The 19,156-nt window shown below is 39.2% G+C and overlaps 1 non-coding gene across 1 annotated transcript; it reads left to right on the top strand.

Annotated features, from left to right (window-relative positions):
• The first annotated feature begins 17,923 nt into the window (after positions 1 to 17,923).
• Positions 17,924 to 18,030, top strand: LOC145103386 (small nucleolar RNA R71). The gene has a single exon (XR_013706480.1). It is a non-coding gene; the product is annotated as a small nucleolar RNA R71 (small nucleolar RNA).
• Positions 18,031 to 19,156: the final 1,126 nt, after the last annotated feature.

Here is a 19,156-nt window from a genome sequence, read left to right as displayed (position 1 = left end):
CGAAACTTCGAAAAATCATAACTTCTTCATACGAAGTCAGATTTGGGCGTTCTTTTTATTGATGTTCTTAGTTTAACATATTCTACGACTTTTGTTTAGATCGCTAAGGATAAATCTCGCTCTATCATAAATTTACTATTTACGCTTCCCGGTGCCGTGCCGGTTCCGACGCGAAACTTCGATGGGTCATAACTTCTTCGTTATAACTCGGATTTCGGCGTTCTTTTTATGTACGGAAACCTTGTGACATATTCTAAAACTTGGTTAATATTATTTATTCTAAACAATCTTTATGTCGAAAAGTCGTTTTCGACCCCTATTGCCTCTAAATTGACTAGCCCGAATCTGCGGGCGTTACAATTATCTCCCCCTTAGGATGATTACGTCCCGAAATCATCAACGAAACAGGGCTCCTATAATGACTCCATACGTCATCTCTTCATCCTAGGTAATAATTATAACTTCTATATTCCTTCAAGTCTATCTCTTAGACTCATTGACTGTAAGCAGTACTTGATCGTGCACCTGCTCTCTACCTCAGGCTAGACTCCAAATTATGACCTATCATCATGTGATGCACGTTTAGACTCAGGTCTCTTAGAGTTAAATTCTAAAACAGACTATGCCTTCTTTCATGTTCTAATGTGATATAATCACACTTTAACATGTAGCGTTTCTAGCTACCAACTTCTTTAACAACGAATGCGATACTTCTATTGATCGCTTTGATTTCAATTGTTTGGTTTAAGTCGGACGCTACATCGAACTTGGTTCCCTAAACCACGCAACATACTCATCATAGTCGGACTCAATTCGATATGACCACTAGGGTCGAAATATCAACAATCTTTTTAGTCATTACCGAAACGATGGTAATGACATACTTGAATAAAACAGAATCAGTTACTAGCTTCTTGGTAACCTTGTGACTTTCCCTGATCCAAGTGTGATTCCTGTGCTTCCGGTAGTATAGGCCTCTACTACCATTCACACCTACTCATACTCTTCTCAAGTATTGTCTCGCAGTTTTCCAAGTCACCACACAAGAAAATCACAAAACAGCTTAACACATCAAATATCAAAATGAAGGTTTTTATTATTCCTTGAAACTATTACATAGGTGTTCAAGTTCACCCTAGACTATGCCTCTAACAGGCTACATCATACGATTTTATGGCTACTTTATAACTCGATCCTTGGATGTCAAGCCGTCACTCCTGAATCCTCGCATTGTCATCTGCTTCGTCAAGGATCATTTGAAATGCTCTCGCCTTTGGCTTTGGCGGCACATTTGGCTTTGTAGCCCCCTCTCTCTTTGGGCAATCTTGCTTGAAGTGTCCTTCCTCATTACATTCGTAACACACCCTTTTATTGAATTTACACTCGTTAGCATAATGCCCATGCTTCCCACACTTGAAACAAGTTACTTCTTTACTGCATTCTCCAGAGTGTTTCTTTTTGCACGTCTCGCACCATCTTTCTTCACTCCCTCCTCCTCTAAACTTCCTGGTACTGGATTTGCTTCTCTCACTGGGCTTCGCAGACCCCTCAAACTTCCTCTTTTCGCCAGCCTCGGTCTTGTTGGCGGCTCTTCCCTTGATCATCTCCTCAACCGACTTGGCAGCCCAGATAGCTGCCTCCAAAGTAGGTGCCTGACGCACTGGCACTACATATTCCCATGGAAGTCCTTTTGCGTACTTGTCAATTTTCGTCAGCTCATCCGGAACAAGACGTAAGGCGAACTCCATCTTCTCTGTGAAGTTGTTGGTGTATTCATCAACAGACATGCTTCCTTTCTTTAAGGTAAGGAATTGGTTTTCTAGCTTGAGCAGATTTTGGGTTTAGCAGTACCTACGTTTGAATTGCACCAGAAATTCTGCCCATGTCAGTTGCAGGGGCTCATTGGGGCTCAACGTCTTTCACAAGGTATTCCACCATCGTACAGCGCCTCCTCGAAACTGACGCACTGAAAATGTGGTCTGTTGTTTTCCCTTGCAACCGCACGTCATGAAAGCTAATTCCATCTCCGAGATCCAATCCATGACCCCGATCGGATCCTCCTTTCCAGTGAAAGTCGATGGCTTGCAAGTCAGAAAATCCTTGTACTTGCATCCATTCCTCTCGACTTCGTCATCTTGGTTGTTTTGTCGAACTATTAGTGGGTTGACTTGACCAACAGTCCCGCTGTAGTTTCCTTCCTCAGTCCGCCCTTCGTTCAACTCGGGCTGTTCGATCTGAATAGTCGCTTCCTCTCGATTTTGCTGGAGCAAACGTCTGGTTTCCTCCATTTGACGATCCAACATCGCTTGGATCATCGCTTGCATTTCGGCCATTGTTATTGGCTCAGCAGCGGCTACCACAACCGGTATTTGCTCAATCGTTGGGGGTAGATCTCGGTTCCCATTTGCATTCACGTTTCCGCTACGGGTTCTTGCCATCTTGATCTATACACCGAATAAGGTGGATCTAGACCTTTACTTAGGATTGACGTTTAAATCATTCTTATCACTCCGAAACGTTTATATGCTAGTTCTAATATCGTAGTTAAACGCTTAGAATCCTAAACACATAAGGTTTCCAGATCCGGTCGGCAACAGACCATAGATCCGAACAAATAACAACATATCAGGCACAAGCATTTAGCACATAAAAGCATTTTAGGCACAATTCCTAAAATAATCTAGTGCTCACACCTCACAATCATCGCTTAGCATTCTAAGTGTAAGTCTAGAAATAAATCCATATTCCTAGTTCGCTTAAACTAATGCTCTGATACCAACTGTGACATCCCCATTTTCGCGGCCAGAAAAGACCGATTTTGTTTATGCTTTATAAAAATCAGAGTACTTCTTTTAATAAAAATGTTGCGGAATTTGTTCCCAGAAAAACATGATAATCGCGTTATCAAAGCATTTCTAAAGAAACATATTTTTATTCACTTTTAAAAACATTTGGGATGTCATCGTCAATACAGAAACATAAGCATAAACCGAACTTACATTTATTTACACTAGTGATCTACATCTCTTTTAAATCTCTCAGTGTAATGTGACGTCATATCGACACCTGTGATACAAATAAACTGAGTGGGTCAAGTTGGGAAACCTGGTGAGTACATAGGGTTTTCAACACACAATAATATACTTATGTGTTGTTTGTTTTGGAAGTGGTTAAATGTCTTTTATCTTTTTCCAAGTTTGCGGAAGAAGACTTGCACTTGCGAAACGTCTACCCGCTAGAAGAGAAAAGTGCTCAAAAAGTACTTTTGTAGAAAAACAAACAAGGCCTTATTATGTTTTAACAATCAAACAATCAACCCAATTACCCATCCCTATTATCTTCTTTATTCTTAAGGATCTACCCTAAGAACCAGCTATTTCTCATTCATTCATTCCTAAGGATCATCCTAGGGAAACAACATGAAGTCCATTGTTGCCAATGACACTTTGGTCAAGCGCAGCTGCTAATCTTGTCACTAAGGCGTAGCTGCCAGAATTGGGACATTTCCTATGAGGCGCTTCTGCCGGTATTGACCTTTTAACGCCACTGTCATGGTCATAAGGCTCCCTATTAGGCACATCTGTCGATACTGTCCTTAGAGCGCAGCTGCTAGGACGTTTACCGTAGATCTAAAACATCTACGGGTTGTGGCGCAGCTGCCAGTGCTCATCTATAGGGTACTAGGTCCACTGATGCCAATGTATACCTATAGGGCACTAGGTCCATGCTACTAATGTTCCTCTATTTCAGCTTTTATCCCTCATCATTCATCTACCCATGTTTTACCTAACATATCTTGTAGATATAAAATACTTTATACAGTTTACATCATTTAAAACATGTATAAAAATCTTTCACCAGCATAGACAGCAAGTATTCAGACAATATGCACACAAAGCACGTAAATTTATAATAAAATACTTCATATCTATGTGTAAGATGAAAGGGACCATGCACTCACAACACGTAATATATATTAAATACTTCATATATATGTGTAAGATTAAAGTAACTATGCACTCACTTGAGAAGGTGGTGACTCGGTACTCGGACAGCGCTTCGTTTACTTCAAAATAATTTCCTTCGACGAAACCTAGTATTCTTACCACTAGATTTTAGTCTAATATTTACCGTGACTAATTATTAGTCTTATTATTATTATTATTATTATTATTATTATTTATTATTATTATTATTATTATTATTATTATTATTATTATTATTATTATTATTATTATTATTATTATTATTATATAAGCGTTTAAACAATACTTTCCAACCACTATGTACGGACAAGGGCCAGACATAAAACACCGGAGGGAATGACCATTTTGGCGTATAGCACTTCTGAAATCCAAAAACCCTATGCGGCCCTTTAAACCAGATTCCCCGTACCGAGAGTAGTTAAAAAGATATTATAACGACACTTATATAAGTCATAATAATAGCTCAAATATTTATTATATGTTCATAATAACAATACTAATTTTAAATATAAACTATATTAAAATAGGGTAAACATAACTTACTTACAAGGGGATTTTAGCTAGGAGTCGGGCTCTGCAGGGGCAGAACTTCGTCGCTGAATCTTTCTAAGAAAGATTCGTGCAGCGCTTCAGCGCTCACCTTACTATACTAAAACTACAGAAAGAGAAGTCGAATCACGAGGGACCGAAATGCTCGAGGGATAAGGAGAGAAAGACTCTTGAATCAAGAGAATGGTGCAAGAAATATGAGAGCCCAAGCCTCTTATTTATAGTAATTGAATTTACAAAAACTACCCCCCATAATTACTTAATGACCTTATAGTTATATAAACAACTAAACACCCCTTTATAATACTATTTTAAATAGATTTAAAGATATTTGTACTAAACTAATGTCGAAAGAACTCAACATTAGTCTTATAATGACCGCATCGTCGATACCTTTCTAATGATATATACATATGTATATATATGTGTACGTATATATGATTTATACTTTATTTTAATACGTAAATATGCTATTATAATTTGTAACTCGTTCATTCGAACTCCGTTTTTGACGTTCTTTATATCCATGTGTAGGTGGAGACGCACTCTACAACTTTCGTTTAGACTCCGTCGGCTAATTTTGAATTTATTTTTAAAGTTATATTTTTAACAGGCCGGGACAGGATTGGTCCGTCATAATCTCATAACTTCTTCATCCGATGTCCATTTTCGTCTGTCTTTTTATTGTTACGCTACTAATAATGAGATCTTCGATTCTCGTTTAGGTTGTGTCGGCTAAAAATCGCCCGATCTAATATTCGAATTTCGGGTTGTACACCGCTAATCCAAAACTTCGAAAAATCATAACTTCTTCATACGAAGTCAGATTTGGGCGTTCTTTTTATTGATGTTATTAGTTTAACATATTCTACGACTTTCGTTTAGATCGCTAAGGCTAAATCTCGCTCTATCATAAATTTACTACTTACGCTTCCCGGTGCCGTGCCGGTTCCGACGCGAAACTTCAACGGGTCATAACTTTTTCGTTATAACTTGGATTTCGGCGTTCTTTATATGTACGGAAACCTTGTGACATATTCTACAACTGGGTTAAGATTATTTATTCTAAACAATCTTTATGTCGAAAAGTCGTTTTCGACCCCTATTGCCTCTAAATTGACTAGCCCGAATCTGCGGGCGTTACAATATATAGGTGCTTGCATGCATCTTAGAATGGGAGAACGATCAGTAACGTTTAGAGGTTTATTTGTTCAGCATAGTTATCGTTCTTGTTTTTGTAACCCTAAGTATCCTCTACAGCGGAAGTTCTTAGTCGAGCTCTGCTGAGGATTGAGTAATCTAATCATTCGACACATCTTGATTCATTCTTGGGTTATTTACTGTTTTTATATTCATCGCTTACCTGTTACATAGATCTAATCGATCATCAAGTTAATTAATAACTTATCAGTTGGTATCAAAGCAGGAGGCTGTGTAATTCATACACATCTTTTCTGTGAAAGAGTTTGCGATTAGGGTTATTCCGCATTAACTAATATTTATTGAGCCGTCATTCCATAATTGACGTAACTCAGCATTTATTTGTTTTGCCCTAATATTATTCATTACAAGTCTGATCTTTCAAACAGGTTAAACGATCAAGCATGGACGAGTCACAATCAAATCCCATCAATATCTCAAACAACATCGGATCAACGACGAAGATTCCTATTTCTTTACACCCAGGATTATGAAGTCTGGGCACATCACTTTGAAGATTATGTCATTGGATCGGAAGACAATGGATACCTTATTTGGGAAGCAATAGTTTCTGGACCATTTGCTCATTATGCAACGTCAAAAATCATTAAAACTCAGAAAGAGTACAATGATCTGTTAAAAGACGTAAAGGATGTTGCTCAAGACGAAAAGGAAAAGTTTCAGTGCAACATTAAAGCATTGAGACTGATTCGATTCGCTCTTCAATCCGATACGTTCAGACTAGTGAGTTCATGCAGCACTGCTAAAGAAATCTGGGATAGGCTGCGAGAGTTATATTCCACAAATGAAGATCTGGAGCATTCCATTCAGACTTTACTCTTATCAGAGTTTGGCGACTTTAAGCAGAATCCCGATGAAACTGTTACTCAGACGTTCGATCGCTTCAATCATCTTCTTAGTAAGATGATCAAACACGATATAGAAAGGAAGCTGATTGAACAAAAGGTTACCTTTTTGAATGGTCTTAGATCTGAGTGGAGAGCAGTTGTGTCTACTGTTAAAGCTCATGAGCAATTTAAATCTTATTCTTTGGCAAAGCTAGTAGGGATTCTGAAATCCCAAGAAAAGATAGTCTTACAAGAGAAAAGTGTGGTTTCAAGCTTGGGATCCTTGGCTCTTCTGTCCGAAAGCAAAAGTGTAGTAGAGGATGAAGATCTCAACTTAGAAGATTATGATCTTACATCTGAAGATTATGCAATGATGGTGTCAAATCCAAAGAGGTTCATTAAGAAAAGATTCCCTACAAATAAGAATCGGAATTGGCAGGGAAGCTATAGTTCTGAAAAGGTGAGGGAGGAACCGAAGGCAGAAGAACCAAAGAAAGAGCCGAAAACTGAAGGAGATTCTGGTGTGAACTGCTACTACTGTGGGGGAAAGAACCACTATGCCAAAGACTGTGTCTTGAAGAAAATGGCAGAGAAGGACGAGGAAAATGATGAAGAGGTTGTGCTGATGAAAAAGCTGGAAGATATCAAGAGAAAGAAAGCTACTGCTAACCCTTCAATGAATGCTTTAATTGTGCAGGGTTCGGCAGCGGATGATGAGTTCGGTGGTGTGCAGGTCTGGTCAACCGACTTAGAGGATGATGAAGTCAGGAAGCCATCTCATGGAAAGGCGTATGTTGCTAGAGGTGAAGAAAGCAGTGGGAAGTGCTTGATGGTGACGGATGTATCTCAAATGAGGGGATACAATACAGACGGTGGGAATGAAGAAACGAAGGAGCGAGAGGACTTATGCTTCACAGAAAAACCTCTCAGCATGCAATTCAATGAGCTTGATGAATTAATCAAGAAGGTACAATCCATTTTTATTTCATATAAAGTCCCACAAAACTCATATGAAAAAGAATTGAAAAGCTTAAACTCAATAATATCAAATCTAGATAGCAGTTTAACTCAAACACGGGTCACCAATTCTAACCTAACTGACCAAATAAGCAGGGTATCATCAAAGAGTGAGGAACGGAGGATGTGGATAGAGCTGAAGGAGTCAGAGCTGATTAAATCCAAAGACGAAAACATTTATTTACAAAGAGACAATTTGAAACTTTTGAAACAAAGAAATGTGTTTTGTTTAATTGCTAAGCGTCTTTATTCTAACATCACTCAACTTCATTTGAACTATAAAATAGGACAGAAAATTCATCGCATGATTTTTCCCTTCCTTGAATTCAAGGACGATGAAATCGACGCTGAAGCATATAATTGCGAAAGTGTAGTTTCGTCTGATGATGTGAATCCAACCTATATGTATGGTCTAGACAAAATTGAATCTTTCATAAAATCCAAGGACCATAAGGACATGCTGAAAAACCTTTTGGATGAAAATGATAAACTGAAACTAGGGACCGAAACCATACAAAAATTTGACTCATTGAATGCCAACTTGAGCTCAGAAAATAAAATAGATGTTGAAAACACGTCTGAGCTTAATGAGGATGATGATATGAGTGAAATTTCTGTAGAGGATGAAGTTGACTGCTCTGAGTTTATCAAGAGCGAACCCGAAAACCACAAAAATCTTATTTCTGAAAATTCTGTGGAGTTTGCTCGTTTGTCCCAAAATAAGTCCCCGATTCTAGAAGAAAAAGCTGTTGTGTACCAAAAAGTGAGAACAACACCAAATCAGGTATATAAGGTCACAGGAGTAACCGAACATCAGACAGCCGAACTCACAGCCATTGTAAATGAAGATAATGCAGATGGTTGTGATGAGTTCTTCTGGTCTGCTCCTATAGATAATGCAGACGAAATTATTGGTCTGTCAGAACGGACTTCCTGGAAAACCAAAGGCAGATATGTGCCGGACCCGCTAAACAAACCTGATAACTTCGACATGCCAAGTACTAGTGGTACAAAAGAAGTTCATGTAGAAGAAGTCACTCCTTTGAGCAAAACATAATCAGTTCAAAGTGAACCGGCTGGCAAAAAGCAAAAGCAAAAAGCCAACATCCACCGATAGCCGAAGCAAGTAAAGGATCAGAAGCAGCAAATGAATATGAGATACAAGAAGAATCTCTCAGAACGAAAACAGTTTTGGCGATCTCAAAACGCCCATTTCTCTTATCATGATAAAAATTCCAAGTCAGAGAAAAGTACTATGAGGACGCAAGAAAGTAGTTACAACCGAAAGGACAGGTTCGGTTCTAAAAGGAATAACAACCGAAGGGAAAGGTTCGGTTCAGAGAACACAGCAATCGAAAGCATAGGTTCGGTTCCGAGAGCAAAAGCAATCAAGGTTCAAGGTTCGGTCCCACTAATGACCAAAAACAAAAGGGGCACCTAGAACCTCAAGTCAAGAAAACTTCTCAGTCTAACTTCTCTCGTTCTAATTCTTCTCAACCCCATTCTAAATCCAATTCTGTTCAAACTCAAAATCCAAAACATTCAGCAGACTTGAAAGGAAAATCGAAGGTTTCCTCAGTCAAGAATGCTCAAAAGCATGCCAAGGCCCAAACGTCAAATCCTGAACCCAAACCATCTGTAACAAATCCCAACAAAATTAAAGTTTTCACCATTAAAAAGAAAGATGAAACCACTTTAATAAAAAGAACATATCTTGTTGACATCTCTCTTGCTATTCCTGTTCCTGTGAAAGGCTCACGTGGACCCAAGAAATTTTGGGTTCCTAAATCTACTTGATTTTTGCAGGTTATCAGTGACGAGCAGTTCGACGAATAATGGTATATTGACAGTGGCTGCTCACGTCACATGACAGGGAGGAAGGAAGAGCTGAGGGAATTTCGATCTCTTCCAAACGGCGGGAATGTCAAATTCGGGAACAACTCATACGGCACAATAAAAGGTTATGGGATGATTACAAATGGAGACTTCACGATTAGAAAAGTTGCATATGTTGAAGGACTACAGCATAACCTCATCAGTGTATCTCAACTTGTTGGAGGTACCGGTCTTAAAGTTTCATTTGATGATGAGGGTTCGGAAATAATAGAGAAGAAAACAAAAAGAGTGATTCTCAAATCAGAGCGCAAAGGCGAAATGTTTCCTCTCAATCTCAAACCTATCAAAGGAAATCCAGTTATCTGTCTATTATCCAAAGCACATTCTGACGAAAGCTGGCTGTGGCACCGAAGGCTCTCCCATCTCAATTTCAAGGATATCAACAAACTTGTCACGGGAGGTCATGTTCGAGGTCTTCCATTGCTTAAGTTTGATCGAGAACATTTATGTGCTGCATGTGAAATGGGGAAGCAGAGTCGTCAAAGTCACCTATCCATAATCAACACTAAAGTCATTGAACCACTTGAGTTAATTCACATTGACTTATGTGGACGATCTTCTATCGAAAGCATTGGCGGTAGCAAGTATATTGATGTGCACAAAAGTACTCACTAATTTTAATATTTATAACCTAAAAAACTTAACTAACTATGCACTTATAGGCAGTGTACCTAGTCAGATTACAGTATAGCTTGGGTAAGTCGGGTGTCGATCACAGGGAACGGTATTACTAATTAATTTACTTACTATTAAATTAACCTAAATTTTAACAAGTTTAAAAGGGGTTTTATCTGATTTTACAAGATCAGATGAACTTAAATTCAAATTCAATATTTAAAAACACACACTCTTGTTTAGTTCGAATCCACTTCTCCCTTATGACTAGCTAATGATTACGAATTATTAAGCTGGTTTTTAGTTGTATTAGTAATTTAGTTCTATCTTACCAATAATTAACTAATTCATGTCAAACCATGTATGTTCACACATAATTAAACACAAAACTAATTATGAATGTAAATATGCTATGTAAGATTTGTTGTATAAACGCAATTATGGTCACAGTACACTTTCTCTAGCACAACTAAGCTTATTTATTCTAATTACTAACTAAGATTGGTCAATCCTAGCTCTAACAATTCAATCTTCACTAAATCATTAGGTAAACAGGTTCATACAGTTTAATGGTCACTAAGCTACACAGAACATGCAATCAAGCAATTAGATAAACAAATAATAACATGCTAGGTTAAACAAATCAAACACAAGCAATTTTTACTAACTAAACTTAAATCCATAAGTATATAACTATTCATAAGTTCAAAGCTTCATCTAGCTAAACAAGAGTAGCTAGATTCAGCTGCTCATCATAGCAACTAAATCAACACAGCTAAAACTAATGAAAGACATGTTCTTATTTGACTAAAAATAAACCTTTACTTCTTTTGGTGTTGAAAACCCTCTTCCAGAACCTTTCTTTCGTTCTAAATCGTCTTCTGGAATTCCTTTCTTCTGCCAAAAGCCTCTTCTATTCGTAATTGTCAAGGATTTATATAGTTGCTGATATCCATAAATTCACGTCGTGAATAATAAGCAATTCACGTCGTGAGTTGTAGATAACCGTGCCCGTCAAGGATGCCTTCACCCGCATACATATCTTCTAGAACCAATGATTCACGTCGTGAATCCTTTACGTCTCACATCGTGAATAACCTTTTTCCATATTTACTTCACTTTTAATCTTTTAATTCCCAAAGTTTCTTTCTTTAACACTTTCAGTCCCCTTTTCTTCAAAATGTCTTCTTTTTGGCTGTAATTAACATTTAAGCTCATAAGTACCATTATTTTAAACAAATTACCAACTTTTTAATGAAAATGTACTTAAATATTGCCTAAAAATAAGTATAAATATGGCAATATCAAAATACCCCACACTTAGGCTTTGCTTGCCCTCAAGCAAATTTAAATTTAATCCTTGATTACTAACATCACATGGAACAATCCGACTCTAGTTCAGCCATTATGCCAAGACCTCAACGCATACATTTGTGTCTAAAATTTTCCTAAAGTACCCCCAATATTTTAAATACTCACAATCTTCATAAACACTCGCCCACTTTTTCCGAACAATGCTCATTTTATGCAACCCTCCGAATCCATCCGCAGAAAACCTCCTAACCTCAAGGTATTTTTAGTTGAGCAACCTAAGCATACATAATCTAGAATTACAACTTTTTCGATACCACTATGGAGCTCTTTTGGAATTCTTCAATTCTTTGACATTTGATCTTTGATTTCTTTGAATTCACCACCTTATCTGATTTCTGGTATCTTCAACTTTTTGAATTTCTTGGAATTTTGATCTTTTGATCTTCACTTTACTTGCTCCAAAATTCTACTTTACTCGTAATTTTTTTTTATAACATGTACCTCACTTTTTCACTCAAAACCTACATGCTTAAGCAGAGGCGCTCAACCTCAACCTTTATTGGTTAATGATAATAATTTTCCTGGATACATTTCAGGTTTAGGCTGCTAAACATATTGCATCCCTCAAATAGGCCTGGCAATCGTGTCGTGTTCGGGTTGGCGTGTCGTGGGTTGGCAGGTCAAAATATGCCAACCCAAACACGACCCATTTAAATATACAGGTCACGGGTTGGCGGGTCACGTGTTGGCGGGTTTGGAACATAAACCCATATATGACCCGCCAACCCATTTATTTATACAGGTTCACAGGTTGGCTGGTTTGTGGGTCAGATTTGGGTTCATGGGTCTGAATTTTAGACATTTAAGTCTTAAACATCCAAATGAAAATTAAAAACATTCATAGAAACATGTTACAGACTTAGCCTTATATGTTACGACTTACGACCTTAGACCATCCACCACGAGTCAAAATATCAAAACAGTCAAATGGTCTATGAATCAATGGTATATATTATATAATACTTATTAAATATTCATACTTGATACATAAATACATTTAAAAATGAAATAATTTTTTTATTAAGAATATAAACGGGTTGGCGGGTTAACCCATTTATTTTTTGAGAAACCCATATATGACTCGTTTAATAAACAGGTTGGCGGGTTGGCGGGTTGAAAAACTCAACCCAAACCCATTTATTTTGTGTCATGTCGTGGGCAGTGTCGCGTGTCGTGTCGAGAATTGTCAGCCCTACCCTCAAACCAAGCGGGGTTATGTTTTTGTTCCATGATTTCACTAAAATAAGGGAGGCCACAAATGCACTATAACGTGTATTGGCTCAACTAAACATTTGAACTTTCATCGGATCATCCCACATAACACTAGCAATCATAGCTCTAATTAATATTACTAGATTCAATTATTAAAAATTTTCAAAATTTTCTATCAATTTACTTCTTCTACCCCTACCCCACACTTATTTCATACAATGCCCTCATTGTATGCATCAAATTTAAAGAAACTTAAAGAAAAGGGAGAAAAAGGAACAGACTCCCCTGGGATAGTAGCGTGAAGATCTCCAAAAGTGTGGAAAACGTGCATCTTGAATATGGACTCCAAAAATAGAAACTTGGTTCTTGAACTCGCGAAATAAGGAGTGTACCGGCAAAACACGAAATCGAGCCTTCAATCGTCTTCAAATATGGTGTAAGTCTTCAAATGTGGGAAAGCGTACACCACATTGCATGGTGGTAAAAAAAATGAGCCAAAATAATCTTGAATATATTGACAAGAAGAATAGCATTAACCCATAGAAGACTAAAATGTCAAGGGCCTTGAATCTTGTAAAAATCTAATATTCACGACGTGAGTGTGGAATAATTCACGACGTGAGATCGAAACTGAGCGTATTCTAAGAACCTCCTGATAACTGACTAACGACGTGAATAATAAATGTTCACGTCGTGAAAACTGGACAAGCAGAAAACATTGCCCAATTCTTCTTCTAATGTCTTAATGTATTAAGACTCTTCGAAAGTCATCAGTTTATGACTCTTTCGCTGACACTCCACTCTCTTAACTCACCCCACACTTATTTTGAAAATATGGGTCTCGACTCTCGGCATTAAACACTCCCGGCTAAAAACGTACACATTCATAACTCGCTATCCCTCCTAGTCGCTCCTTAGCAATTTCTGAGAAACAATCAACAACGAAGAATAAAAGTAACATAATATTCAAAGTAGTTCTTACAATTCCATAAAAACAAACTAAAAACAAACTAAAAACAAATCAAACAAAATAAATAACGATCAATCATCCTCCTCATTATCATGCGCTCCACTGGTACCAGCTCCATCACCTCCACGACCACCATACTCCGACCATCGTGGGCAAATCGGGTAATGATACCCTAAATGAGGCGGCTGCTCCACCCCAAGATGCCGAACAACATTCTCCATCGTGCCGCCTATCCAATTCACACTCAACGATAACTGGTCAAAGTAACCAGCCATATCACCCCCAAAAGGCGCACCAACCATGGAAGCAGGTGGGTGTATCGGCTGCCCGCAGTCTCCCCTTCCTCTCACGTTCCTGCGCCTCGGTCTAGGTTCTGGCGCAGGTGGATCGGCTGGCTGATCATCCTCATCATCACCCTCAACATCCGATGGAACTATGCCCCAATGCGATCCAAAATTTCTGACCACCCGCATAGTCTCCAAATATCCCATACCAAAGTCATGCTCGTCCACACACGTCATGGATCTAGTAATATCGGGAACAACCAAATGATAAGAACGGGCCAAACGAGTAACAAAATGCCCCACGCAAATAGGGCTCCCAGAGCGCGAACTCGCGGCAGACCCGGCCAGAAAATGGGCTAGAAAATACGGGATGTTGCAACAGACACCAGGCTGTAAGATGCACCATAAGAAAAATAAGTTTTGCTTAGTCATTTTGTCTCCATGCCTCTTATGGTTGATGGAAAAGGTGATGAACCGGTGGAGTAAACGATGGATCGGGGACCGAATACTGCTCTCGGGAGATACTCCGGAATTAAACATCCCAAAAAGAATACCCCGTGACACCCTCCGCATATCCTCTAGCAGCCCAACTCAAAAACATGCCAAACTCGGGAGTCATAGCCTCCTGTCTATCATACAGTCCTACTCTCCAAGCAAACTCAATCAGGCTGCACTCCCGGTACTCACCCCCCAATCGAAATACCAACGCCTGTGGCCAATGTGGATCTTGGACCGTTTCCTGAAATGTCATCGTTGCGAAAAACTCGACACAAAATTCCTTGTAGACCCGCTCTTGCACCCGGAACAGATTTTTCCAACCAGAACAGGTGAACGAATACCCATCTCCAATGAATATCTTTGTCAAGAACGGGCCCACCCGGTCTACGAGCCCTACTTCCCTCAATCTTGTCCAATTGACTGTTGGAGCAACTGCAATTTCCCTGTTGTAAAGCCACCCCAATCTGTTGTTCCAACGGGTCAAAACATCAGGGGCCGTTGTTGCAGGAAAATTGTAAAATGGGTGCAAACCCGCAACCCCAGCTGGAACCTCTCTTCTTGGAGCCATTCCTGCAAAAACACGGAAAAGAAATAGCCGAAACAAATATCCACAAATTAAACATAGAGGAATATGAATTCTATTCAGCCCAAGAATTCACGTCGTGAATCATGTAAGATTCACGTCGTGAGTTCGTAATCCCAGAAGGCAGAATCTTAACAATCGGGGAAAATCCAGTCAAAATATCCTTGGGTTTTACTCCTATACCACTTCCAAACACTTAACATGAACATTCCAAGGTTATTTACGAACTGTAAAGAATTAATTTCGTCATTTAACAAACCCTAACCCTAAGTTCCTCTACTAGAACCAAAAATTAAACTTAATAATCAATAATTGGTACCTTTGTTGGAAGTATTACGTAAGCACAAGGGTGATTAGTAGAATTGTCGGCTAAAATCGCAACAATGGGGACCAAGGGGGACCAATTTCTGTTTCCACTTCGTGAACAATAAACAAATGAAAGGGTTTACTGGTTTCCAGGGACTTATCATGTGGTCCCGTACCTTTAAACATTCACGTCGTGAATTCTATACGATTCACGTCGTGAATAGTGTCTGGGCTTAAATTTGGGCCATGTACTCACAGACTGATCTTGGGCTTGCTAGTCTAATGGGTTAAGCCATATCATGGATTATGTGTCCGGTTCATTCACAATTCACGTCGTGAATGGCTAACTATTCACGTCGTGAATAAAGTCTGAAAAAAAAAATCAATTGTGACTAAGTTCTCAATTATTACTACTTCCATTTTAAGGTCCCTACATTTTGTTCTAATAGAGTTGGATGACTTGATCTAAGTTTTTTTTAAAACTAAAATGCAAAAAGAAAGAAAAAAAAATTCAAACCAAACCCGGGTTGCCTCCCGAGAAGCGCTTCTTTTTCTTGGAGTCTTGAGCTGGACTCCGTGCCTCCTACGTTGAGTCTTCGGAAGAGTCCTCCACCAAGATCTTTTGTTCCTTGAACCACCTCTTGTAAGCTTGAACTCGCCTTTTATATGCCTTCTTTGAATTCTCCTTTTTCGCTTTTCCCTCTTCTTCAAGCTTGCGTTTTGTGCCCTTGGGTTCCTCCTTGCACTTTATGTCATTCTCCTCCTCTTTCACCACCGGCCTTGTTACTCTGGAAGTGACCTCCTCTTCATCACTTGTTATTTCCTCATCCTCTTTGCTTACCCAAGAAGGCGGGATCTTGTAAGCTATGACTTCAATTAAATATGGAACAGATGCCCTTGGTTTTGTCCTTTTGACTTGATGAATTGCCTTTATCTCTTCTTCCATAAGCTTTTCCAGTTCTTCTAGTTCATTCTCGTCATTAATTGTGAACACCTCTTCTTTATCTTCTTGAAAGTCATCTTTTATCCCAACGACTTCTTGTTCATCTCCAACCCTCAAAGTTAGCTTAGACTCGCGGATATCAACAAGAGCTCCAGCAGTGTTAAGCAATGGCCGGCCAAGGATAATTGGAACATCGTGATCTTCTTTCATGTCTAAGACTACAAAGTCTATTGGAAAAACAAATTTTCCAATTTTCACCAAAATATCCTCCATGATGCCGCGGGGTTGTGTCACTGAACGATTCGCCATGTGAACCTTCATTCTTGTAGCCTTCATCTTCGGAATCTCTAATTTTTGATAAAATGAAAAAGGCATCAAATTAATGCTAGCCCCAGAATCGGCTAAAGCATTAACCTTCAATTTATTACCAAACTCACACGGTAGAGTGAGGCATCCAGGATCCCCCATCTTTTCTGGTGTTTCTCCTAACACAACTTTTGAAGTTTGTTCACTTAGAATCACTGTAGACTGCTTCTTTAATTGCCTTCGAGTGTCTATCAAGTCTTGCAGTAATTTTTTATGCTCGGGAGTTTTGGATAGGGACTCGACAAAGGGAGTATTAATCGGGATCCCCTTCACATGCTTGACAAACTCTCTATGCTCTCTCTCCAGTGGACTAAGGGTAGCTTGGGAAGGAAAAGGCAAATGCAGCTGATAAACCAAACTAACTGCATAATTTTTCTGTTCATGATGGGCCCACGTCGTGAACATATAAGGTTCACGTCGTGAATTCTAGAACTCAGCAGCTTCATGATTTTCGAGCTTGATCTTCTTCATCTTTTGATCGGGCTTCCGTGGTTCTTCTTCCAATGCTTCCAGGAACTCCGAGATGGCTTCTTCTTCGGTGTCTATGGCCATTACATGAGATTGGTTCTTTACTTCGGGATTCTTCGGGGATAACTTCTCATGAACTAGAGTGGCTAGTTGACCAAATTGTACTTCAAGGTTATGGATGGAGGCTTGCTAATTCTTTATCAAAGTTTGTTGTTCCAGAATAGCAGAATCAGTGGCATCGTGTCGCTTTTCCGATGCTTCCACAAACTTCATTAAAATGGTCTCTAGGTTGGGTTTCTTCTCGGCTGGTGGCTGCTCCTTTTGATAGAGGCCTCGACCTGTCTGCCTATACTTCTCTTCTTTTTGCTTCTTATACTCCTCATATGGCAGCCACTCCCTCTTCGGTTTCCTCCAGTCCTCATTCAATTTATCCCCACTAGAGTAGCATATTTGAACCTTTCTGTTCCCATAATCATCTACATTGCAGTCCTTTGTCAAGTGTGGACCACTGCATCTCTCGCAACCTACTCTTATGGCATGTATCGACTGGTCCATCTGTGTTATCCTGCGGTCCATATTATTTAACATGGCCATGACCGCTGCTATTTCTTCAGGTTGGGACCCTCCTCCGCCTTTGATTCCTTCTTGCCTCGGGTTGTGGTATTCGCGAGAATGCTTCGCGAATTCTTCAATTAGCTCCTTGACCTCCCTTGGATTTTTCTTTGTCAAAGGTCCTTGAGAATCAAGGAGTTGTCTTGTCATCACGTTGACCCCATCATAAAAGATTGACATCTCTTGCTGCACATTTAGATCATGCTGAGGGCAATTTCTGAGTAAGCCCTTGTACCGCTCCCATGCTTCATATAGGGACTCCCCTGGCTGTTGTTCAAAGTTGGCTATTGCCTTCTTGAGTTTGGCTATCTTTGATGGCGGGCAAAACTGGTCCAGGAATTTCTCACGCATTTGAGCCCAAGTGGTGATTGTACCCGGTGGGAGTGCTTTTAACCACTCCTTAGCAGCTCCTTTGAAAGTGATGGGAAGCATCCTAAGCAAGACTGTGTTTCTGCTGACATTTGGGACATTGAAGTAGTCCGCAATGTCATTGATTTCGTCTAGATGCTTAAAAGCATCCTCATGATCTTTCCCGAAAAATGGGATGTCCTTCAGGGTAGTTAATATGTGTCCCTTCAGCTCGAATGTGGCAGTGGCAGGTATTTCGGGTTGGACTAAACCGGGACCCATATCTTCTCGGATTCGCGTCTTGTAAGCTCCCATGGACATTTCTTCAATTGCTTCCATCTCGTTCCTTGGCTTGTTCTCGGGTTCGCTTGTGTGTTCTTCAAATTCCGGCTCAGTATCGTATTCGGACTCGGTTTGGACGGGTGTCTGATCAAAGTTCTCAATATTGTTCTTGTGCCTCGCGGATGAACTTGACTCTCCTGTTTTGTTTCCCGACTTCCTTGAAAAAGCTGACTTCAATTCTTGCAAGGGCGTCTTTTTCTTGTGAATTGCAGACTCGGGATCTTCAAGTGGTGGCACCAAGGGTGTGTTTGAGCCTCTGGTCATGAACTCCTGCAACTTGCTAAACTAAAACGTAAAACTGGACTAAAATAAGAAAAATTAAAAACTGAACTCTCAGCTTTCACGTCGTGAGTTTATTAAAACTCACGTCGTGAACTCTATGACAGAAAAGAAAATATTATCTATGCAAGTGAAATGATATCAACGAAAATAAAACTAAAATAATAAAAAAAAAATTAACTAAAAACAAATAACGAATAATCAAATAAACTAAATTAATTGAAAGTCGTTCCCCGGCAACGACGCCAAAAACTTGATGTGCACAAAAGTACTCACTAATTTTAATATTTATAACCTAACAAACTTAACTAACTATGCACTTATAGGCAGTGTACCTAGTCAGATTACAGTATAGCTTGGGTAAGTCGGGTGTCGATCACAGGGAACGGTGTTACTAATTAATTTACTTACTATTAAATTAACCTAATTTTTAACAAGTTTAAAAGGGGTTTTATCTGAT

The sequence above is a fragment of the Lactuca serriola genome, chromosome 4 (assembly GCF_051521515.1).
Source record: "Lactuca serriola cultivar US96UC23 chromosome 4, Lser_US96UC23_V15, whole genome shotgun sequence".
Classification (NCBI taxonomy): domain Eukaryota; kingdom Viridiplantae; phylum Streptophyta; class Magnoliopsida; order Asterales; family Asteraceae; genus Lactuca; species Lactuca serriola.
This window is presented reverse-complemented; position numbering and strand designations above follow the sequence as displayed.